This window comes from Colletes gigas, unplaced genomic scaffold (genome assembly GCF_013123115.1).
Source record: "Colletes gigas isolate AHSC1104 unplaced genomic scaffold, ASM1312311v1 Colletes_gigas_Sc00003, whole genome shotgun sequence".
Lineage (NCBI taxonomy): Eukaryota > Metazoa > Arthropoda > Insecta > Hymenoptera > Colletidae > Colletes > Colletes gigas.
The window spans coordinates 2309485-2336236 of record NW_025106632.1 but is presented as its reverse complement, the minus strand read 5'-3'; the positions used below and the strand labels follow the sequence as shown (position 1 = coordinate 2336236).

Here is a 26752-nt window from a genome sequence, read left to right as displayed (position 1 = left end):
AGCCAACGTGTTAATATTCCGTTAACATTGCTTTTGGAAAATACGATGCTTCTCGATGGGATTTAATTTATCATGAACAAATGTTGAATTAAAGATTCTAGTTTATATAAAATTCTGTCGTCAGCGCGATTTCGATCAACACGGGCGCCAATTTGTAGCGGAAATGAAACGCTCCCCGAAATTATAAAGTTAAATTCAGTTCGTAAGCGGCTGCGGATAATCCTGGAAAATATTAACGTCAACATTTTGTTAATATTAAGGCAGAGCACGATCGATGGAGCTAAGCCAATAATGGCCCTGTATTCAATCCTATCGATACATCAAATGTGATTATATATAGTCACGGTAATTATTAGCTGTTCGCGTTTCTGTGTAATTTTCAGGGGGTGGAAAATATCGAGAGATATTCCGTGCGTACGTTTACTACTTCCTACCTGATTTATCGTTTCGAATATGAGAATTGAAATACATACATACATACATACGTGTTTCGAGTAAAAAGTCTGCGAAAGTTCAAACCTCGTCGGATGTGCTCGGTCAGCGAGCGCAACTCGAAAAAAAGATGGCGTCCAACGACCGTGTTCGTTTCCGCTCTAAGCTTTCGCTATTTCCAGAGCAACCGCGAAACGAAATGCGTTTCCACAGGCATCTCGATGAAAAACCGAAGCACTTGTTTTTTCGTACACACTTTTCCCTGTCACTGTTTTCACCGGTTTTTCCAATCGCTTGTAAATAGAAGCAAAATGCAGGGGGAAATGGGATTCGTGGAAACGTGAAACTGAAAAGTGAAAAACTTCGAACTTCGTTTAAAATCGATGAGTAATCTTCGTTGCTATATTATTTACACTCTTTAAATTTTACTTTCAATTTGCGTTAATAACAATAGGGGCGTAATTGAGATAGCTGTATCTAGCTGAACGAAAGCTTGAACGGATTCGTGGAAACGTAAAACTGAAAAGTGAAAAGCTTCGAACTTCGTTTAAAATCTATGGGTAATCTTCGTTGCTATATTATTTAAAATCGTTAAAATTTTGCTTCCAATTGGCGTTAATAACAATAGAGGCGTAATTAAGATAGCTGTATCTAGCTGAACGAAAGCTTGAACGGATTCGTGGAAACGTAAAACTGAAAAGTGAAAAGCTTCGAACTTCGTTTAAAATCTATGGGTAATCTTCGTTGCTATATTATTTAAAATCGTTAAAATTTTGCTTCCAATTGGCGTTAATAACAATAGAGGCGTAATTAAGATAGCTGTATCTAGCTGAACGAAAGCTTGAACGGATTCGTGGAATCGTAAAACTGAAAAGTGAAAAACTTCGAACTTCGTTTAAAATCTATGGGTAATCTTCGTTGCTATATTATTTAAAATCGTTAAAATTTTGCTTCCAATTGGCGTTAATAACAATAGAGGCGTAATTAAGATAGCTGTATCTAGCTGAACGAAAGCTTGAACGGATTCGTGGAAACGTAAAACTGAAAAGTGAAAAACTTCGAACTTCGTTTAAAATCTATGAGTAATCTTCGTTGCTATATTATTTACACGCTTTAAATTTTCCTTTCAATTTGCGTTAATAACAATAGGGGTGTAATTAAGATAGGTGAATCTAGCTGAACGAAAGCTTGAACGAAAAGCTGAAACTTGGTAAGCTGAATATAGATTCGGTTAAAGACGGTTATTTATTGCACGAGTATAGTCGAAAGGCCTTGCACCTAGATTCTCGTGTGTCTAATATACTGTGGCAAAAACGGTCTCGCCACGATAATTTTCACATTCGCAATCCGCATTTAAAGTTCTAAGTATAAGTTTTAAGTAACGAAGTTTTTCGATAAGGATGTAAATGTACTACCCACGACCTGGAAACCGTCCAGACACGAACACCACATTAAATCGTGTCCGATTGTCAAGGCTAGACCACCGGGGACAAAAGCAGTGTCGAGAAATATTAATAAAAAATTATTAAAAATCTGATCGACGAAGTAAACTTTTGATCTGACTTTCGTGTCACGTGTGGTTAATATTGAAAGCATCGGTATAAAGCTTCTAATTTTACACCGCGTAGACTTTTATTGCCTAACGAAAGAGCAAAACAAGAAATCCTCCGTGTGATCTATTAAAAGATTTCTATTAGAATAAAAATACCATGAAATCGGATTCGAAACTACCGGGAATAAAGGGCGTTCTCGAGACGCGTGACGATAATCGCGAACGTTATTATGCAATTGATTTATAGAACGCTGAAGGTTTCGTCGAAACGCGTGTTTGGTGAAATCACACCGCTGACTCACTATCAAACATATTCTATCAAGATCTTTGGACAAGGTGAACCACAACGCGCGTAATATTTTTTTCAACGCTCGACTATTTTAAAATCTGTGACTTCGGGATCGGTCCCAAGAATACTTTCTAAAATATGACCACCGTTTCTTCGGTAAAAAAAAATCACTATCGTTTCTGTTCCTCCAAATAGCCACGAAATTTAGTGCAAACATTCGAGGGGAGGGTAAACAAATTATAGAAAGAGTATTGGATCCAACGAAGCAGTTAAAGTGCTCCAGCAACGTTTATTTATACGAGAGGTGGGAAAAAGTGGAAGCAAGAAAGAAGCGACACAAGAAAAATGCCACGACGCGGATGAAATAAGGCTGAACTCGTGAACTGCACTCGGATTAAAACTCACATTTTTTTCGGGGCAGAAAGAAATTTCGTGCTTTTCGGGATTACCGGTTCGATTCGTTCGGTCTTCTTCGAACGGTTTCGCGCTCGCGACTGAATAAACACTCGTCCAGTGTCTCATTCTTTCTCGATCCTCGTCCCTTTCCCGTTTCTCTCTGTTTCCCGACTAGCTGCCAGTAGTCTCGGTCCGTCTTTCGCGGACAGAAACGGCGCGAGAGGGAACCAGGAGAAATTACGCCGGACGCTTATTCGTGGACTCTCGGACGTCTATTAATTGCCGCTGTCATTTTATTTCCCCCAGTCGCGGGGACACGAAAGCGAAACTATAAATCAAAAGCACGAGCCGAAAACAGAGACTAGTTAACGTGGAGAGGAATTTTGTATCTGTTAAATTTAAAGGGTCTGGTACCTCTAGCGGTGTGGAAAACGAGGCATTTTTTTAAGCAACACTGAAGATAATGTAAGCATTCAATTATCCTGAAACTTTGCACTGTATTTAGGTATAACAAATGTTGAAAAAAACCCTTGGCAATGTTTAAAAAAGATTTATAATTAAGCCTACGCAGCGCCATGTTCCCGAGCCACTTCTTGTTTCGATGGCCAGCTGGTGTGCAGGATTGTGGTAAAATGGTTGTTATGTACAACAAAAACCGAAATATTCCATTAACTATGATAAATGTCCTAGGCATCGACGATGAGACATTTCAATTTATAGAAAAATAAACAATGTGGCAGATATTTGAAACTTAAAATCGAATTTTAACACAAAAACGAGTTCTTATTACGAATATTTTGCAGAATTATTTGACAATTTTGAAAAAAAACGGATCGTCGATGCCTAATAAATATAATAGTAAAGATAACTGTAAATTTTCAAAGCGATTGATTAATTAGAACTGGAGTAATGCTGCACACCGTTTTGTAAAACATAGTTCCGAGGAAAATGCATTTAACGCGCTACAGGACGCAGATACACGTCATCGTTTGGGGCTCGAAATTTTCAGCAAAAACATTGTTCCGGCACTGAGACCTTTCGCATAATGTTTTTAAGGCTTCAAACTATTATTTAAGCCAACAAAAAAAAAATCGAATTTTTCAATATTCTAGAGTTACCAGACCCCTTAAGAAACTTTGGAGTCGTAAGGAGAACTCTCAAGATGGACGCCGTCTGATTAATTAACGACAAAGTATTGTAGGAGATTTGTATCGAATATTTGTGCCACGCTGTAGTTTTGTTCGATGTTAATTTATGTGCAAAAGGGTTGAAAGTGTTTTGTTGAAGAAAGAAGGGGCTACTAGGGGCAACGAGACAACAGGGAGTGAAAAACGAGTGATTGTGAAAGACGGACGTGATTTTAATTTGTGTTGTTAATTATTAATTTGTGTGTTCCAAATTCGTTTATTATAATTGTATGATTTGTACATTTGTTCCTTAAATAAATCCTCTTCGTTAAATCCTACAGTATAGATGAGAAATACAAGTTTTGTAATGATGTTGAAAGAATTTTGTATCTGTTAAATGTAAGGGGCCATTCTATCTTGTAGGCACGAAAAATAGATGTTTCTTTGTGATTTTTTTTTGCGGGCTATTAAAGAGCGATTAATTCCGTGTTTTGTAGATACATTTATTATATATTTAGCTATATTTACGAATTTTTGCAACGCATAATATCTATTTATTACGCTGTTTTTGTTGATCAACAAACAATAGTTTTTAGGAACGGCCCCATGACTGCGTATGTGATATCTTGCGAACAAGTTATCCGAAATCCAAAAACCAACGATATTCTTAACATAGATGAGCGTGGTTATAGCATGAGGATCTTTTCAAAAAAACAAAAAATGGCAAAATGGCATTTTACGAAAAAATACTGAATATTTTCATATATTCGGCTGCCTTTTTGTTAATAAAAGAAAAAGTATTGCAGATATCGCAATTATCCTAGTTCATGCTATTGGGAGACTAGTTCTAAAGATACTGTATAAATTTCCTATTGATATCTTGAATAGTTTTTCTGTTATCACATACGCAGTGCCGAAAATTGTAGTTTCGAGAAAAACAGCTTTAAAGTTTCATAAAGTTTTATAACTTCGTTAATTTTCCGAATTTCAATTTAACATTTGGTAGACATATTTTCGAGACTACATACTAAAAGACAATGCAAAAAAAAATTAAATTTATTTAATCCCACAAAGTAGAAAGACAGCTTTAAAGTTTCACGTCCTGTTGTTATACATCCCTGCGCGTGGTACATTACAGTAGGCTATAACTTCGTTAGTTTTCAGAATTTCAATTTAATATTTGGTAGACATATTTTCGAGACTACATACTAAAAGACAATGCAAAAAAAAATTAAATTTATTTAATCCCACAAAGTAGAAAGACAGCTTTAAAGTTTCACGTCCTGTTGTTATACATCCCTGCGCGTGGTACATTACAGTAGGCTATAACTTCGTTAGTTTTCAGAATTTCAATTTAATATTTGGTAGACATATTTTCGAGACTACATACTAAAAGACAATGCAAAAAAAAAATTCGATTTTTAAAATCCCACAAGATAGAAAGGCCCCTTAAGGAACTTTGGAGTCGTAACGAGAACTTTCAAGATGGACGCCGTCTGATTAATTAACGACAAAGTATAACTGAGAAATACAAGTTGCCTGCACCCGAAAAAAGCACGAGCCCAAAAACGGAGACTAGTTAACGTAGAAAGGAATTTTACATCTGTTAAAAAGAAACTTTGGGGTCGTAACGAGAATTCTCAAGATGGACGCCGTCTGATTAATTAACAACAAAATATAGATGAGAAATACAAGTTGCCTGCACCCGAAAAAAGCACGAGCCCAAAAATGGAGACTGGTTAACGTAAACAGGAATTTTACATCTGTTAAAAAGAAACTTTGGGGTCGTAACGAGAATTCTCAAGATGGACGCCGTCTGATTAATTAACAACAAAATATAGATGAGAAATACAAGTTGCCTGCACCCGAAAAAAGCACGAGCCCAAAAACGGGGACTGGTTAACGTAGAAAGAAATTTTACATCTGTAAAATTTAAGAAACTTTGGGGTCGTAAGGAGAACTCTCAAGATGGACGCCGTCCGATTAATTAACGACAAAATATAGATGAGAAATACAAGTTGCCTGCACTCGATACGCCTCGATACGAGACTGTCGCGAAGAGGACGCGATAAATTTATAATACGAAGCCGTCGTTGGCGCTGATGTTTGCTCCAGCGTGTGTGTGTGTGTTTCGATCGAATGCGTCTCAATTTTCAGCGCACCACACCGTGGACTGCAGTCGATCTATCAATCTCGAACGGTGACAAATGGCCGTTGTTTGTCGTAACGTTTCGCCTATCTGCTCGTCGAGGATTTTTCACAGCTAGGGTCACTCTCGCATACTAAAATTGGAAACCCGGGCCTCGTAGAAACAGCTTCGTCGGCGTTTTCAATTTTCGATCGTTTCGAGGTCGGGCTCGTCGAGCGAACAGACAGCTCGAGGATCGTTGTTTTGCACGATCGGATCCCGTTAACCGACTGACGTCGAATTGTTTTCGGGTTGATCTTGAAATATCGTCCAAAGTTCGGGTCCCGGAGCGGTGCTCGGGACAATAAAAACTTGGACGGGGGGCAGGGAACTCGCGCGAGGAAGTTTGTAAAATGCGGGTCGACGAATAGCGGGGACCAACGCGGTAATAGAAGTCCGAGGAAGTTAGTTTATGGCGGTATTGTCGGGGAACGGGTAACCGTAAGTAATACTTGGCTTTTTCCCCCGTGCAGGGACGAACGTTGGGTTCGGCGTAGCGAAATGTCGGTTGGATTATGAGCCTCGACGAAATTTCTCGCGTCGAACCCCGCCGTTTGGCAAACGTCGACGCGACGATACCAGGGGAACTCGTGCTCGGTGATTTTTATCGTTCGTTGGGTCCGGCAAAAACAATAACCAGATCGCCCGGAACGAGAAACGCGCATCAGAGGGAAACATAGTGTCGCGGAATTAATTTATTTCGCGTTGAAAATTAAATGGCAATTATTATTATTTAAAATGCATAAATATTTTTATCGTAGTTCACAGTAGAAGCTAGACAAAATTAGTGTGAATTTGCTGACGTAGAAATAAAAATAAAAAATTGTATGAAAGGCAATATTATAGCAAAGTGGTACGTTTGAAAAATTAAATCGTAATCGAATGAGTCTCGTTAAGAAATATTACCTTTATACCGAGTTACTTTCCCTTTGAGAGACCCGTTGCATTTCAATTTCTATCGTGGTAGCGTTGAATTTGATACGGCTATGCGATCCTTAATTTCCCCAGCAAAAGGAATAATATCGAACGCGTAAACGTACAAAGTTATATTTGCCTCGGATATATTGCAAACCTTTCAAGTCTGGAATAAAAATAAAAATTCATATACTTGGCCCCATTAAACGTCGATTGATAATTTTTCGGGAGCTAAGAAGATTACACATACGTTTTTATCTTTGTCCACGTAAATCGTACGATAATAATCCTCTGAAAGTAATGAAAACGGAACCTCGATTAATTTTTTCCGTTTTAACAAATTGCATTGAAGAAGAATTTATACGAATTCACTTGGCAGTGATTTTATTTAATTGTAATTAAACTAATACGTCTCAAATGGTATTAGTTCCACTCGTTTTGCTCGCTGTAAAAATAAGATATTGCAGAGACCGCGATAAAAAAAAAAAACGGGACGACGGGGTCGCCCTACGATTAATTTAAAACAAGATCCAAGGGCCGGGAGCGTTAAAATATTGAATTGGCTCGGCAAAGGATTAAAAAAGTATCCCACTCGCATCTAAGGCAAGTTTCGCTGGGTCAGCCTCGCTAACGAGTCCGCTAGGAAAACCTGGATGAAACGCCAATTAACTTTTGTAACTCTTTTTATTCCCCAACTTTCGACCCTCCGCCGTCCCCCGGAACGAATTTCGTAATTTATCGAGGTCGTGATTGCGCTCCCCGGGAGCTACAACGTCGCCGTCACCGGCAATAAAATGCTTTTCAAAAAACAATCTCTTTTAACCATTTAACGGTCCGAGTTAATTCGAGCAACACCGTCGACGGATAATCAGCTCGGAACCGCTGGAAATATTAACGGATAAATCCACGTTACGGCCCGTTAGGAAGTGAAAAAGCGTTTAATCGAGAATTCATTGTTCACCAAAGCATGAGTTTGAAAATGAGTTCTAAATTGGAATATTAGAGACACGCGATGGGGAAAGCGACACTTACGATTAGCGCGCTCGCCACCAGGGGGCTACGCTCAACGCCTTTCTCGCGAGCGCTCGACTGACAGTCCGTTCTCCCCTCTCCTTTCCCTTCTTCCTAGCACCGGAGATGATTAGATGACTGTGGATGATGATGAGGGGGCTAGGAGACACGCGCTGATTGGCCCCGTACCGTTTAATAACGACGTCTGTCCCTCGCGGAACATGCATTTCTGATTATTGGACGAGAGTCGAACTACAATTCCATCGCGTGATGGAGAACACCAATGAAATCAAGACACCCAGGGTAGAGATAGAACCGTATATCGAACGACATTGGCGTAATCGGTGAGCTCAGAATATTAACCCTTTGCCATACAATGACCGAGTCTGACTCGTTATAAGTTCTTGAGGTCAAGTTTTACAACTTACTCGTCGTCAAATTTTATGTATTAACATTAACACGTTCATCCCTTGTACGAACAAATTTAAACAAAAGTAAATAGTATACGTTCTAAAAATTACATTAAATCGTACGTCAAGGGGTTGACCATATAAATAATAGAACAAAAATGGTCCACCTCACGGATATGGAGAAAAGATACTTGCCAGAAGGAACTAATAAGAGTGCCTTTGCCCTTGCCCTTGCATTGTTTCGATCCAGAGATTCCTAACAAAATAATTCATCTCCCTCGGTTTAAAATTAATTCAGATCGAATCGTGATGGGGACGATCAAGCCCAGAGAAGAGAAGAGAAGAGAAGAGAAGAGAAGAGAAGCCTTTCTGAATATGATTTCCGCGAATGACGCGTTCCAGCGACAACGACGACGACGAGGAGGCCGCAGGAGCTTTTGAAAGCCTCCCCGTATCGGGAAAAGCGACGTAGCTCCGAACAGATGCGTCTACGGCGTCGGACCGATCCGATTACGGAATTCCTTCGCGGATGCTCGGCTCTCGGATTCACGCGACGATGATCCTTAGATTCGCGGAGCACGGGAGAGATCGTGTCAACGGCGCGAGAGAGGTCTGTTTCGGTTCGTGGCATCCGCAGCACGCGACACCGCCGAAATAGATACCCCCCCGACGCTGTTTGTCGCTTCCAGCAGCCGAAACGGGTATTCCGCGATTCCGAACGCCCCCGACTTTCCCATGTCTACTGCAAGCAAAGACTCTACCTCAAAATTCTGATGCATTCTATAGGTCTGCAAAAGAGTTGTAAAAATTTGGAACATCATGTAAGTGTCTATTTGGCGAAATAATTGACAGGATCACAATTGTATATTCACAACACTTTAGGTACAAAGAAAGACGTGCTTGACTGTCGATACAAGACTGAACAGAGATTATGAAGCCTAGATGGCATTAATACAATGTCTATTGTATGATAACAGATGTCGTGATTAGCCCCATACTCGAATTTCCATGTACCAACAATGTTAAAAAGATTGCCTGTCTTTTGGAATGTATAGTCAGGTCCACGATATAGCAAGGTCGTAAACTAAATTCTTGAGAGTCTTGCTTGAGGGTATCTTTCTGAATGTCTTTCTGTACCCATAACTGTACTACCTTTTTTTATTTTCTACCTGCCCATATTATGAGTAGATAAATTAAGATACTAAAGACTCTAACGGTACCTCTAAAAATGACGACACTGGGTAAAACATTTCTTCATACAGCCCCAACCATGGTCTAAAATCCTTATCTGTTCATATTTCTGTCAATTTACTTGTCCTAGTAGCTGAAACATCTTCACTTTGACATCTACTTAACTTTACGAGCTAGCTATACACGCGTTGTGATTCAACCAATATTTCTCCTATTAAATACCACTACTGACATAATTATTTGCGTATTATCGAGTTCATTTGAAGTAGATCCCAGTGCACTATGGCATTTATTCCTCCAACAATATTGAAATTAACCACCTACGATATATCCCTTCTGCGTGAACTGGCCAAGAATTGACGACCTATTGCTTGGAGCCATAAATCGGGATTTGGTGACATTTGGGGTATCATGGTAAGCATTCGCGGTTGATCGCGTGTTGAACATTGATCGTACCTGACATCTGAACGCACTGGACGAGTGGTGAGGTAAATAAAAGAGTGAAGCATCGCGAACTCGTACGAGACGACGACGAGGCTGCCGCCGGAGAGGGTAAACACACACCTGTTATGCGACAACGAGATCCACGAGGCACGGGAGAAGAGTGGAAACGACGCAGGAACGAGCTGACGGTGGCCCTGACCTACGAGAGAACCGGGCCAAGTCTGGTTGCCATGGGAACCCGGGGAACCCTCACCTGGAGGACGATTTCGCGGTGTGTCGCATCAACCCCAGAAACAGGAACATCGATCTTTGACCCCGGCCTCAGACGCGATTGAATGGTGCGTGTCGGCCATTCAGGACTTCCCCGATCGAGCCACGACGAAAATAAACCGAGCATGTGTTTATTTTAGACGCTTCCGAGCGGGGAGGGACACGGTTATGTACCTGTCGCGGAAAGTGCTGTTTATTCGGTGACTCTTGCGTACGGTAATCCTTAATGTTGCAACGCGGTTATTTGTTTAATAACAACGGTGTTTGCGGACTCCTCCAGGAGCATCTGACGACAACAGGTGCGCAGGAAACGACGCTGTTGAATGGCAACGGGAAAGAGAGACGCTTGCAAATGAAGCTCTAATGGCTGTGGACTCGATGTTTGCGCGAGAAAATGGACGTGTTGGGGTTTTTGAATATTTTTAGATCATCCAACGATAAAATAAAATGTAATAAAATCTTCTGAATAAATAAATGCAATCTCCGTGTCGTTTATTTTCATTTTTACTGTAAGTATATAAGGTTTACGTGGAACAAAATGGACGTTCAGACATCCTTTGTAGAATCTTCTGAATAAATACTTGCAATCTCTGTGTCATTTATTTTAATTTTTGCTACAAGTAGAAAGGTTTACGTGGAACAAAATGGACGTCCAGACATCCTTTGTAAAATCTTCTAAATAAATACTTGCAATCTCCGTGTCATTTATTTAAGTATATAAGATCTACGTGGAACAAAATGGACGTCCAGACATCTTTTGTAAAATCTTCTAAATAAATACTTGCAATCTCCGTGTCATTTATTTAAGTATATAAGATTTACGTGGAACAAAATGGACGTCCAGACATCCTTTGTAAAATCTTCTAAACAAATACTTGCAATCTCCATGTCGTTTATTTTAATATTTAGTATAAGTATATAAGGTTCACGTGAAACAAAATGGACGTCCAGATATCCTTTGTGAAATCTTCTGAATAAATACTTGCAATCTCCGTGTCTTTTATTTTAATTTCTGCTGTAGATAAGGTTTACGCGGAACAAAATGGACACCCAGATTTACCGTACAAACATCAAGTACATCGTTTTAAGCGTCAGCTTGTGTCTGAAGCTTTCCAATAACTTTTCATCCAGCGGTGAAACAGATAAGGGAGGTCGTTTATCTACCAAGTGTCCGTTAAGTTTACGTTGCGATATCAAGCAACAGATGAAACGTTTCCGTTGTTATTGATAGTCCGTTTCAATATCGTATAACGCGAATGTTTCGAGAGCTCGTTAAAAACCCCCGATCAGAATTGTTGTAAATAATACAGGCTGTTTCCGCGTCGTTCCATTAATTCGTACCGGCTGTACGTTCTCGATCGTAATAATGCAGATTTGATGAACCGAAACCAACGGCGCTGTTAAACTTTCGCAGGTTCGAGCGTAACTACGCTTGAACGCGCGTTTGTATTTTAAGTTTCAATCCCTGGCCATTTATCGTTGTTTAGTGCCTCGTTCGCTCTCGTCTGCCAACAATGAAACGAGAGGTAAAAATATCTGGGTCAAAATTTCGAACGAATAAAAATTTTCGTTATTACGATCGAACGAGCGATGAATATTTGCAACGGTGATTTGTAATCTGTAATGGTGAACTGTATTTCAATATCCTCGCGTGTAAATCCTGAAATCGTGAATTTAGTCTGTGGCGTCGCCACCAGAGGGCTCGCGCTCTCACAAGCGCTCTCACGACAGCAGCAATACGAAATTTTGTATCAAACAGCGACTTGGGGGCGCACGACGTATTAAAATAATTAATGGGATCGAATGGTTTCCTATCGTCTAATGTCGAGCACGAAATAAAATTTGCATACGAAACGGAAAACTTCGATATCGCCGCGGAGATAAATAAAGGGGGGCGCTCGATGTTCGTGTATCTTCCGGGATAATTTGAATACGAGTATGAATAAATTAGAGAGCGAAAGCAGATGAATGAACAGGATGGAATTTCATTGGCGTGGGCTTCCTGGAGGCGCTCACGGGAAGACCCGAATAATCGAAACGAAAGAATCCGCGACTGACTTCCCGTTAATTCATTAATATTTCCTTGGTTGACGGAGACGCTCTTCCGTCCTCGCAGTCGGCATGAATTATTTAAACGGGAGTCGCAACAATGGGGCCCGCTAATTAACTGTCCGGTTTGGCGTCGAAGTTGGCCAGCCACTTGCTAACCGAATCCATAAATAATAATTGAACGGAAACTGAAAGTTAAATATCCTCCTCGGGAATCGAATGTTTGTTTAAAACGTTCAGGGAAAAGTTAATTTCATCGCGCGTCCAAACGTCTGTAAATAATCGGGATAAATATTCAATTACCGTGGGATCGATACGAAAAATTTGAGCGAGTTCGCTAATTAGATAACTTGGACGACCGCGACCGTTCTGCGCCCTTAACGAGATGCTAATTAGCGTATTAACGCGTCGAAAGTCCGTGGACGAATATCCGTTGCGGCTTGGATCGCTTTAAGCGATAATGAAAAATCGAACGTCCTCGCTGTCCGGCGCATTAACGTCGCGCGATAATTGTCTAATCGTGCTCGTTATAGTGGCTGTTTTAAAGCCATTAAAGTGTTCAAAAGTGCCGCGGACCTTGTTAGAACGGGGACAATGCGATTACGCGCCCGGAAACGACGGCTTAAAGGGATTTCCGTCGTGACGTACTGAAAAATAATCTCCTCGAGGAATTAAAAGTATACCGAAAACACGATCAAACATCTCGTCTACTTTAGAATTAGTTTCAACTCTTTATTCATAATACGATATTGATAATTTAGTAAAATATACGACAGAAAGAATTGTGATTTCGACAAATCAGTTTCTCACTATACTGAGACAATGGCGGAACAGATAAGTAGCAATAGTTCACGCGCTCACCGCCAGAGGGCCACGCTCTTAACTTTCTCACAAGTGTTCGACCATCCACCTATTTACCAGTTCTCCAGGATTCTACACACTGTTTCCAGAAAATATTTACCCCCCAAAACTCTACGAACGAGTACAGGGCAGTTGAATTTCAGGATAAATAGAAAATACACACCAAGAGTGCAAAATAAACGCTATTTTTCGACCGTGAGGGCAAAATGGAAGGTTTCTGATACAAAGGCGGAGAAGATAAGTAGCGATAGTTCACGTGCTCGCCACCAGAGGGCCACGCTCTTAACTTTCTCGCAAGTGTTCGACCATCCACCTATTTACCAGTTCTCCAGGGTTCTACACACTGTTTCCAGAAAATATTTAACCCCCAAAAACTTTACGAACGAGTACAGGGCAGATGAATTTGAGGATAAATGGAAAATACACGCCCAGAGTGCAAAATGAACTCTATTTTTCGACCGTAAGGGCAAAATGGAATGTTTCTGAGACCCTCCAGCGATTCTGACGCAGCGCCCTTGATCCCTCCTGTCTTTGCAAGTCCATTCGAGGTTCCATGTGACTTCCAGTGGGGTTCTCTGGTTCCACGCGTGTTCTACTTTCTTCTTCTCCGTTTCTCGACGATTATACCGAGAGGAACTTCGCTACACGGAGTGCAAGCTCGCGAAGACAGTGCCTGGAGGGGCAAACTGCTGCGAAATTAATTTCGCACATCGGTTCTCGGAAGATTGAACCATCTCGTTCGATCGTTCCTGGGTTCTTTCGATGACACAGTTTCACGAGATTGCGAAACAGATGTTTCTCTCGTCTTTCATCTTTCCACCCTCGTATCTACATTTCCTTTGGCCTGACCCCATAAACCACCCGCATCTTTCGACTCTTTGAGCCCTCTGACTTTGCTATAATCCTTGGACGAGTTTCATTGGCTAGAAAATATTCCCCCTGTCGGGAATTCCAACAGTTACCAGTAGACTGCGGATCTTCGTGCAAATTCATAGTTTTATTAATAAAATTAATGAAATTGGAGCTTCGTAGAGGGTTCTCTCGACCCCTAGATAGAATAATTCGTACCTTACTTGAAGTATTTCTTATATTCTTGCATATTAACTAAATTCTGTAGTTTTTTCAAAATTAAAATTTCCCATAATGCATCAACATCCGCAGTCTAGTTATTAGCATACCCCTTGTTTAGTTAATGTTATTTTAAATTACTTAATTAGCTATTTGCTATTTACAAAGAAAATTGCCGTATTATAAATTTATGTTAAGCACCGTACTTTGGGACCACACCCACCCCTTCACCACCCTTAGTGGGCGGGATTTCGAATATCTGAGGACTGGTCCACGAGGGATGAACAGTAGTTTGATTAGATACACAAAGTCTCCACGTATTTTGGAATCTGTATAAAATCGTGGGGCATAGGACTTTCCAAATTAGAACACTTCAAGAACAGTTAGAACATCTTAAGAACTCCATAAGAATCGAACTAAGAACATTGAAATTACACTGGTAACGTATATACATATTTGTAAATAGATTCAGGTGTTTGTAAATAGTATTGAACTTCTATTTACTAAATAAAGGGCTCCACGAACATAGTGGAAGCCTACAACCCCCCGTAAAGAGATATTATTGTGAAATTGTATTTGGGCCAAATTAAACGTTAATAAAATTGAAATATTTCCTAAATTCTAAATAATTTCTATCGCGTCGAACGCGTTGCTATGGAAGTTCAGAACGGATCGGTTTCTAATTGCTGAGATTAAACAGACGGACGTGAGCTTCCCTTTCAGAGGGAACGGGGGTAACTTAATCACGATAAAGAGCCGCATTGTATGATATCAGAACGATATTTCTGCGTTCGCCCTGGTGCAGATAAGCAGTAATTTCAGTCTAGTTAGGAGATCCGTATCGCCTGCGTACAAACGTCCTCTTGGCATCGTTCTCATCCCCCCCCCTTTTATCTCTACGAGGCCCTTTCGCAGCGGCACGATATCTCGAATCACGTAGAATTCCGGCTGGACCTTTCTGCGGGCGCAATACTCGTCCTGGGCGGGCATCATGGTTCGATCTTTCGGAAGGAACCTCGTAAAACCGAACCCTCGTCTCGAACGCCAATCGATGACCGGAAACTTCCCCCCGGAGACTCGATCGATTCGCGAAATACACTTTATTCGACGCGTTGAAGACCAGACCATTCGTTTCCGTAGACGATCGAAAACTAAAATTAAAATTTACATTGTAAGATTACAATTTTCCCTGCCCAGATTCGGTTTCTTTAATTATGCTCTTTGGGGTTCCACGAAACTTTACAGCTTTATCTGTTGAATCGTGGAATAAGGGTCGCGAAACTCCCCTTGAAACGGTTCTCGGTACCAGCAAAATCTTCAAACGTCTACGAGCTGATATCGTTCGTAACCTTAAGAAATTCCTCGCAATATTCCACGATCTCCCCCGGGGGGGGACTTTAATTAGTAATGTAATTTCTCTTCGCGCGAGCCCGCTACTTGGACGAAGTGGAATTCCCTGCTTTTCCGTTCGCAGCGAAAAAATTGAATAAACAATAAATTGAGAGAGATTATTGCGTTCCCGGCCGGGGGGGGAAATTTCATGATTCTTCGGTGAAGAATCATCTCGTATATAGTTGTACCGCTCGATCCTCGTTTACCTTGAATCTCTCCGCGATTCTTGGCAATCAGCCAGCCGCGGCTAATTAGCAGGTAATAAAACCGCTTCTGGAGCATCGAGGATCTTCCAGGTCTTTGTCTGCTCGCAAAAATGAATATTATACAAAGTTGGGGATAACTTTGGGAAACAAAACCCTTTCTGTAAAATTCTTCTCTCGTAGATATCAATTGCATTAAGTTTTGTACTGAATTTAGAAGCAGACAAAAATCTATTTTAACAATAAATGTGAAAGTCGTAGAAAAGTATAATACATAAATGAGCCGTTTATTTTGAAAGTGGCCTAACTCCATTTATACTTAAATCAAGATATTTAATGTTTACATGTACGTTTGGGATGAAACTATTGCATCCAGAGGTTTTGAAGAGATTTGAAGATAAATGGACTTAGGCCACTTTAAAAATAAACGGCTCAAATATGTTCTGCTTTATTTTTTAGGAGCAGAGAATTTGATTTCCCGGTTACGTCTCGATCGTTCGACATTCACACTCTCCTGTAGCGCAACGGAGACATTAAATCAGTGGTCAAGTGCCAATCGAGGATCCGAGGAGCCCTCGAGCGTGAAATAAAACACAATTTTGCATATTTCGCGCCCCGTAATTGGCAGCCCCTTCGAGCCAATCGATCGTCGAGGAGTGGACTCTCGAATTGTTCGCGAGCCTTCCTCGATTGCACAACATTCTTTAAATTCTCCTCGCCCCTATCCCCCGAGCATCTATGCTCTCCTCGATTCGTTTCTATTTCGTGCTCGACAGACTTTTCAATTAAACTTCCTTCGTTCATCGTTATCGCCAGATAATTGTACGTGCATGTACCTAGCAAGATATCTATCAGGTTTCCCAGATAGATCCAAGCTTCGAATTGTTACGAAGTTTATCACGATATTAAATAAATTGATTTTTTGAACGAATTTAACTTACATTAAAATGGAAAGTAAAAATCTACTGTAAATTTTCTTTAACCCCTTAACGCTCATGCCCGAGTCTGACTGCTTTGAAAATGATATTTGTTTCATGGATCGATTTAAAGGATGACAATATTTCTTTTCCTTGAAATTATATGTTAGATACAACATTGTAATTAACAAAAATTTGATACAGCTTAGAAACAAGTCCAATAAAGAAAACTGATCATTGTTGGTCCACCCGAAAAATGTGAGCGTTAAGGGGTTAAAACGTAATTGCAGATTTTTCTTAAGATTTTCAAGGTTTATTTTTATTCGAGGGAAGTAATCGCAAACTTCAATTTCCATAATGGACCCACATCTTTGGGAGACCGTTTATTTATTTCTCTATTCCCCCCACGTGTTTCCGCCACCAGCCACCGAGAACGCCGTTGACGTTTTCAAGAACCTCTCGTCCGGCTCTCTAACGAGTCCCATCGAGAATTCCCCTAATAAACAGCGTTAAGAGGAGCATTAAGTTGAATTAACCGTTAGATAGCTCGTTCACCGGTAAGCTGAAAGTCGCCCCCAATTACGGACCAGCCTCCGGGGGCAGAATTCTCATTCACGATGCCCGATTCATCACCCTAATGGGGCTTCGACAATTTTGCGCTACATAGAACGCACAATAAGCTTGTGGTAATTTTCGTTCGCTCATATGGGAACGTTAGAGGCCACTGAATTATTTCTCGATACTTCAAATAAATTTTTCCAATCATTTCCTACTGCCTTAGACCATTTAATACTTTTAAAACAATTCTCAAGCTGATACGTCGAGGGAAATAAATTTTAGTTGCGGAAAATGAGTAGCGAGACAAATTTTAATTCGCGTAGTTTGCAATTGTCTGAAATCAGAGTTTTAGGTGCGTCGAAAATTTGATTTCTTTTTTATTTGACTTTTTATGGCCGGGGAAATCGTAGCGAGCGCTCGCGCGGACCTCGTCTCGCGGTCCGAAGCATAAATTTCGCCACAGTAACGTCAAACTCCCAACAATGGAAGCTTATCTTAACGTACAAAGGATGGAGTTTTACTATGCTTGCGCCATCCAACGCCGGAGGATTAATTTGGCCGGTAACATCCTTCCTTTTATGACCTATAGCGCATCCGTTTAGCGCAATGCGTCTCATGCTTCGTAACATCAGGCTCGATGTCGTTTCGTTCGCGTCCTTTTCAACCCCCCTTGTCGTGGAATTTATTTTGGAGAAAAGGGGGAATGTTACAAATTTTTAACTGTTACTTTTGGCCCGAATTATTCTACCAATTTTGTATAATATGTTGGGCTTAAATAGACCAACTTCATTCATAGCCATTATTGAGGGTAAAAGTACTTAGAAATACCCCAATAATATCATTTAGATGCTTATAAGCAAGCAAAAACACACTGTTTTACAGAGAAACATAATAAAATTCAACTAAACATCAGAAGCTGTCATTTCTATTAAATTAGAAGCATCCTAATGCATTTACTTTTATTGTGTAATAGTTAGAAGAATAACTAAATCCCCGTTATAACTGAATGAGTGACATACTAGAGCAATGACGTAATTAAAGAATGTTTATTTAAGGGATTACCTAAGATCACTACTATAGTTATCTATAAATATATATCTATAGCTTGATAATATATAAATATCTATGATTTTATAGAATCAATAGATTATCTGTTAATATACAAGTCATAATTTATTAACAATAAATTTAATATTTATATTATATACAATTATCTTAATTATATTATTGACATATGCTAGCACACTACTGTACACATTATAATAGAGTGTATCCAAAGGCACTAGATGGCGTGAAAGTTACCAGATACTATTTCACATAATAATTTTGATAATATAAAAATTTTTAATTTTATGAAATACCCAAATTTATAATTAAGTACTTTTTCTCCTCTAAATTTGCGACCGTTCCAGTCCCAATTACTCGAACGATTCGATCGTTTTCGGTATTTTTATGTCTGCAGTTGGCACTCGAGATTTAGAACGGAGTATCGAAATGGCGGACGTGACGCCGGTGGACAGTAATGACCGGTTCGTTCGGTTGCGTAATTCGCCACGTGGTGGGTCGAGGGTTGAAGAAGGCAGGAGAAGAGTCGTTCCGCAATACGACCGGTAATCCGCGCGGTCATTAAGCTGATAATATCGTCTGTGTGCGAAATCCTCCTTCGTTTCGACTTCCCTGTCCCTTGAAACCTGCTGAATTCGCTGTTCGTTCCGCTAAGATCACCGTGGATCCGCAATACTTCCGCGATCGTTTCGGTGAAACGACGAACGAAACCGTGAATCTGCTGACAGCGAGCCACGCACGCTGGGAAAATGTTTTCACTGCGCCAATCTGGCCGCACGACCCCATCAAACCTCCAACGCGTATCAAATATCATATTAAAGGAACGGATCTGAAAAAATCATAGAAACTTCTATATTTTTTACTGTGTAAACCAACCAGCACAACTTTTGTGGAATTCTAAACACTAGAAGGCTATCGAAATCTCTGCTCACTCGTCATCGAGTCTTATACAGTGCAATCAAAGATTCGGGGTGATTCTACATCAAAAAACAGATCGAAAATGAAGAATAAAATTTGTTCGTTCGAGGCTCTGTTGTCGAGATAATTGAATTCCCGCTTGCAGTGTGCGCCATCGAGTTTTCAAGGTCCATTCTCTCGAAAACAAAGCCCCGAATGAAAAAATTTTATTCTTCATTTTTTATTTGCTTTTTCGTGTAAAATCACCCCGCGTATTAAAATCAACACATATCTGCATGCACTCGTAAAACGAATATATTCATAGCCAATTCCTTGTGCAAACTTAAACAGAATTAAACAGCGTACGTTTGAAACATTATTTGTAATCAAATCATACGTGAAAGGGTTAGGAGGACGACGTAAATTGCCACGTCCCGGTGAACGGAAACCAACCAGCTGTGTACGCGATCGGTTTGAGGAACGGGCGCGGAACACGCGATACAACGTTCGAGAATTAGCGGGGATGTCAAAAGTTTGGACGGGGGGCAGCGTTAACGACAAGAAGAATAGTGGCCGCGAAGATGGTAATGGCGGAAGATGAATTGGCCGTAGTTGCGAGTGAAAGGCGAGAGAGAATGCGAAATGAGAAAGCTTGCACCTGAATGCGGAATGTATGTAAATCAGCAGGCGCGACGATAAAAATTCGCGAGTAGAAATGCCAAGTTTCTGGTAGCCGGGCGTTATGAATCTCGGCGCGACGAGGTCGAAAAAGCGAGCCACTAAGAAGTCCCTGCTTTTAATTCTCGCTAGGGCCCTTTGAAACCTTCCAAGTTACATCGTTTGCATAATTTTCAAACCGACCGGTCGAATAACTTTTGAATATTCGGTGAGGCGCCCGTTCCACGTGCATTATTACCCGACCGTGTTGTTAAATTAAGTTTTAATGCGCCCATTCTTCGCGACGCTCGAATAAAATCGTCAAAAAATAACGATGAAATGTCAGGGGCCTCTAATGACTAACAAATGGAATTATACAACTCTTAGAGTATATTTTTACTTTTTTAATTATCAATTTGTTAACATGGAATAGTTCTCTACGTTAAAATTTAGAAAAAATATCATTTTTATGGTTTATAGTAGTTTGAGTACCCCTGAAATATTGTTTAGGGTGTCCAAAGATTATGTAACTCTCAGAGTGTACCCTAGCTTTTTAATTATAAATTTCTTGTGTTACAATTCAAGTGCTGGGTCGAATATAATATAATTCCATCAGAAAAAAAAAATATCATTTTTATTAGTTATAGAAGTTCGAGTACCCCTGAAATATTGTAACTCTCAGAGTGTATCTTTGCTTTTTTAATTATCAATTTGTTAACATGGAATAGTTCTCTACGTTAAAATTTAAAAAAAAATATCATTTTTATGATTTATAGAATTTCGTAGGAAATTGTCAAGGGGGTTCGAAAATTTCTGAACGCCATTTTCCAATTCTCCCCGAAGACTCGGTGCCCGTAAATGAAATTTCACTGGCCGGCCACGGACAGTCTATTAATAAACCGCGCGACGTAATATCCATAAATTAACATGGACACCGGGAACCGAATCCCATCTCACGGGATTTCGACTCCGATTCGGTCGGTTCTGTGCGCCCGTCAGAGGTTGGAATCAGAGGAGGGGGGCCTCTCGGCATTCGAAACGAGCCACGAAGAACCGCGAAAGAAAGAGTGGCTTTTAGTCCGGTTATAGAGAGAGAAAGAGTGCAAGTTGAAGAGGGGGGATTGAAAATGGAACGTGGCCGTTCATGTTTGGCCAAGAGGGGCCAAGCAATTGAATATTCCACAGCGATGGATGGGGGAGGATGCAGGAATCGAGTCTGCACTCAGGTTTCCACCCCCCGAAGTTCTCTTGGCTCTCTGTATTCGATCCTCCTAATCAGCATATCGAGATTTCCGTCGGTATGGCGCTCTCCAATCCCCTCGCCCCTGTGTACAGAAAGATCTACGAGAAAGAATGGCGAGAACTATCGGGGGAAAGCTTGTAAATAGTTCTGATTTTTTCTCTTGTACTCTTTTCCTACCAGGCGTGTCTGATCAAGAATATTCGACGAGTCATATTCCACTGAAATGAGTCATATTTCATGGTTACTCCAATTCGTATTCCTACACTACAATTGGTCATTTCACTACACTATATAGTTTTTCTGAAACCAGGATTACTCTATACAATAGTTACTCCCTAACACTCATATTCCGTACACTATATATTTGGTGATTCACTGTAAATTTATTTTTACCAAATGTTTATTATTACATTACACTGTGTGTTTTTTTTACTTTCCTTGTTTACGAAGGTAGTGTTTATTATATTTTATTTGCTAATATTAACACAGTAATACTTAATTACAAACCAGATAAAGAAGGACTAATAATATAAACAGTATATAGAAAGAAATCCAATGGATACACGTGTTTTTTTCCCGGAGCGGTCACCCATCCTGTTCTGCACACGCGGGGCCCAATGCAGCTGCACTTCGATGACCGGACGCAAACGAACGCATCCAACGTGCCAGGATCGTAGAATAACAGACAAGTTTCTTTTCGTTTATATAAATCACCATTATACTGTACAAATACCAGTGAGTGTAACTGTATGACGAAAATTAGAATTTATTGTGTTCTAATATATCTTGTATTTATATTGAAACAATGGTTCTCTTATTTTGCACCCGTTTCGATTCCACGCGAACCGAAACGCGTTATAATATTATTCGAATTGACGACGTGCCACCCCGGAATCATAACTGTATTTGTTGTTACAACAGAGGTTGTGAAACATGGACTGATGAGAAATTCTCCGGTTCGAGTATCGCCCGTGGCGTTCAATCGCTACGGCTACACCGTCACCGCTGCGAAAACTGCACAGGAATGTAATATCGGTACACTCGGCGCCCGAAAACATATTGGACCACGTGTACAAACTAAATTGACCGTTCAAGGTCGCCATTGGATCATCCCCACTACTTCGACTCGCGTCATTTCGCCTAAAATTGAAGTTACGATCGTCACTGTTACGACTTAACAGTCAGTAAATTTATGGTACTCGTTTCGAACATCTTTTAATACATAAAATATGCATGATTTATCGTTTCAAGTTCACGATCCTACGTTAAATTTGTTTTCTACGAGCTGTATGCCTCGATCAACAATTCGCAATGTTATTAACACTAGAACTATCAAAGCAGTCAAAATGATCGTAATTTCTAATGAGACTTGTAAAAAATTTATTCGACTGAATTTTTGAAAGTTTACTGTAATTTTCTATAAGAGAATGAATTGCATCATATATTTTTTCATGTATCTATCGTTTTAATTTCTTTGGTGCAAAATAAATTCACTATAATTGTCGGTAGTTCGAGTGTTGATAAATCAGCCTTCGCTATTTCGAAGTTGAGCTAATTTTTCAACACTTTGGAAATTCATAGAGTGAACAAATGTTGAACATTTCTTTTTATTTTGATCTGAGAGCCTAACAGAAGTAAGAGTGGATAATTTCTGTAACAGATAACTCCCCTGGATAACGTTCGCGTCATGTACCTCGGCGAACGTTAACGAGGGCTCACTGTACGATCCGAAAGTAGAGAAAGAAATAGGAAAAGCGGAGATTTCTCTCTCAGAGACAGTCTGAAATCCCTGAAAGCTCGCAACAACACCGGGAAAGGCGCATTCAACTCCGTGTTCCCTGATATTCAACCCTCCCCCCCTCCATTTGGCTCCCAGAAATCATGGACTCCCGTCACGTCGTGGAAAATGGTTCGCGTGGTTTCGAGTCCCCTGCCTATTGGAAACTCGTCCGTTACCTCGAATTTTGTAGCGATCGTTCCTTACGTATGTATGCACGTAGCTGGCTATATTTCTCCACCCTACGGGATTTTAAAGATGTAGAGAATCCTTGGCGAACGCGTATGGGCATCGTTGCCAGGAAACGCAACACCCGAAAATTATTACGCGACGAAATAGTATACCGAAAACCCCGTCCCTGGGGAGTCTCGTTTCCGGTCAAAGATCAGAAATAGGTTAAAACGGTCGTCTATAAACGTCAGAAATTATCTATAGGGGATTAGCCATGGAGCAATGGTGATATTAATTTTATAGACAATTCCGAAGAACATTCATTTTCAGATATAGTCTTACTTCTCCACTCCTACATGTACACTCTATAATGGTGATTTTTCCATTCATTTTTACACCTCATTACACTGTGTTACTTATATTTACTAATTACAAACCAGATTAGCCATGGAGCAATGGTGGAAATTAATTTTATAGACACAATTACGAAGAACATTCATTTTTAGATATAGTTTTATTACTTCTCCACACACTCCTACTCGTGCACTATTAATGGTGATTTTTTCCATTTATTTTCACCAAACGTTGTTCATTACCACTCTGTTACTTATATTTACAAATTACAAACCAGATAAAGAAGGATTAATTAATATAAACAGTAAATCCTCTTAATGATTTTTTCTTTTTTTTTTTCTCCGAGCGGTCACCCATCCTGCGCTGCACGCGACCCAATGATGCTGCACTTCAATAACTAGACTCGACCCACTATATCCAACGTGCCACAACCGTGGGATAAGAAAAAACTTTCTTTTCATTTATATGAATGCACTATTATAGTGTACGAGTGTGGGAACAACCGTAAATAAATTACAAGGTTATAGTATTAGGAAAAGATTTCCATGAATCACGAATCACGAGAACGTACGATTCTAAAAAAATCGTCTGTTTTCCTGTCGATATTTGTCCGACGACAAAGCGGGGAACCTGACGATTTCGGTGAAAAAAAATTGCTCGCAATTCTTCCGCGAAGGAATCATGGGTGCAGGGAAACGTCGAAGGATTTTACGTCGCGCGAAGGATACGTGGGAAAATTCTCGAAAGACCGACCATCAGACGGTCGTTTCGCGAAGCATCGGTTCAACCGTCGGCGACACGTTTCGCCGGTCGGATTTATGGTTTCCCGCGGTCGTTCATATTTCGCAACCGAACGGATATCGAGCATTATTTTCCCCCCCGATAGTCTTATATTTGAGCCGTCGTCTCTTAAACTTTCAACCGGAAATGGACGACGGGGGGCTTTAAAGCTACTGGCATTTCGCTGGCAGCGCGTTGGCGGATCCTGTCGCGAAAACCGATCGATTGGAAAATATAAAATTCGAAAATATCTGATGAATTTTTCTACAGTGACAATTCTATGTATAAATATATCGAAATTCACCGAAGAATGATTCTTAATTATAAATATCGTATCAATTTTATAAACATTCGTACTACTCAAAATATATATTCTCCCATTATGTAACTCTCATAGCGTTCCAATTTTAGTAATTCGAATCGGTGATTTATCTTTCAACATTTGCAAACGATTATAAACACAATTGACAAGGGTGGAAGGCGATAGTTCACGTTCTCGCCGCTAGAGGGCTACGCTCGACCTTTCTCTCTCGCAAGTGCTCGACCGTTCTTCTTCCATTATGTAACTTTTATAGCTGTTTTCAATTTTATATTACACGAATTGACAAGGGCGGAAGGCGATGGAAAAGATACGTGGCGACAGTTCACGTTCTCGCCGCTAGATGGCTACGCTCGACCTTTCTCTCTCGCAAGTGCTCTTCCATTCTTCTTTTATTACGTAACTTTTATAGCTGTTTTCAATTTTTTATAATTCCAAATATATATCCCTATTATATCCAGCTACTAATCCCTCTAGAATCATTTTTTCTTTAAAACTGGCATACAAAGTGGAGTTTATTCGACCATCGCGGATGAGATTTGTGTTCATAGGATCGTCGTTTAATTTTCTGCGTGGCTCCTGTTACCTGTAAATATAAGAAACAATTTCTCGAGGTGGCACGCGTCGCGAACTGCGGTCTCGGAGCGGATTTTTGCCACCCACGCTCCGTCGCGAGCAATAAAGAACGCTGGTGTGTCGCCGGACCGAGCGTTATCCCCGGATTTCCTGAGAAAGCATTCCTCGGGGCTTTGTTTGCCGATTTACGCGCGCATACCTAAGTCCTTCAACGAATTCGGGGGGCGTGCGGGGGCGTGGAACCCCGGCGAACGAGTGAAAAGATAATGCGGGGAAACGTGTAGGCGACGAGTGAAACGCGGCCAGCGTTTCTGAAAGTCTAATACGGCTCATCCGTGGTGGCTGTTTTTGCGCCAGAGGGGGTGGAAACCCACGGAAACATCCGTGGAAGGACATGGAAGGGGTTAATTACTTCGCGCGGCGGTTACGTTCGCATCTTTTGAACTCGATAATTAGTTTATCGCGGCCGCCATTATAATATCATCGCTGTTAATATCATACGCGTAAACACTTTGATATCGGTGCACGGAAAATAATGTCCAGAAAATGGAGGCGATCATTTTACAACGAACCATATTGGCACATTTTTGATCGATTAATATTGAAAAATTTCTGCTCGCATTGGTACGAGCAACTTTGACGCGAAAATTTTTTAGAGAAACGATACGAACAAAATGGAATTTCATGTAACATTTTTAAGGTTTTCCAGAGCTCTCGAAGCAGTGATTCTTTGATAATGCTTCCCAAAGGACAATGGCAGGGAGAAATCATAGTTTCTCTGTGTCGAATTTTATTTTTGAAGTAAATCTTGGCAATCAGCAGGCAATAAACCAATTTTAAAAGCAGAGAGGGTCAACGAGGATCCTCGATTAGTTGCTTCGCGCAACACAAATGCGAAATTAGAAAATTCTGAGGGAAATTTCCGCGCTGTAAATCCTCTCCAATGGTCCATAATCTTGTTTACTGATATTATTTATTCGACGATGGAGGGACGTAATCTTATGGTGTGCAAGGTTCGTAAAATGAAAAAGGATTCGCGAAAAGACTGTTACGCGGATACGAAAATCCTGGACGGAAACGTGGATCGATTACGTGGCCGCACGAACGCGTAAATTCCGCTTTACACCACTGTTCGGGAAGAGTAATTTGTTACCAACTCTAATTCTAGTTGAGCCGGGCGAATGCAGAGTGCGTGGAATATATTTGGGAACGCGAGGAAGCGCGGAGCGAAAAGTTGCCAGAATTGCGGCTGTCGCGAGGGCAGAATCGAGCTTAAAATGTGAAAATATTACTGGCTTAAAAAAGTAGAAAACAATATATATATACACTCCCTTACTATTCTGGAATAATTTTTATTTCTCGACTTTGCCCATTATAAAATTCATTTCTCAACAACCACAATATATATATAAAAATTTTAATGAGAGATTCTAGAGGCCAAAATAAGACGAAAATCAGGAATACCAATTTGTCGTTTGAGGCTTCATTAAAAAGTTATTAACAAAATTATTCTTAAAAATTCTTGATAAAATTTGTCCACCTACACGAATTTTTTCCTCGAAAACGCGTAGGAATTCGGGGGTATGTCTATTCACAAAAAATTATTGTAATTGACACCCACAACTAAAAATAATTTTTTT

At 40.3% G+C, this 26752-nt stretch overlaps 1 protein-coding gene across 2 annotated transcripts in view; it reads right to left on the bottom strand.

Moving 5' to 3' along the window:
• Positions 1–26752, bottom strand: part of LOC122404561 (dipeptidyl aminopeptidase-like protein 6) — a 205773-nt gene that overhangs the window by 112143 nt on the left and 66878 nt on the right. The window contains exon 1 of one of the 2 annotated variants that reach the window (XM_043408620.1): positions 2679–2812. The exons of the other annotated variant lie outside the window; for it this stretch is intronic. The gene's annotated coding sequence lies outside the window, so the exon portion shown is untranslated. Of the gene's footprint in view, positions 1–2678; positions 2813–26752 lie in introns of those variants that run through there. 2 annotated transcript variants of the gene reach the window in all.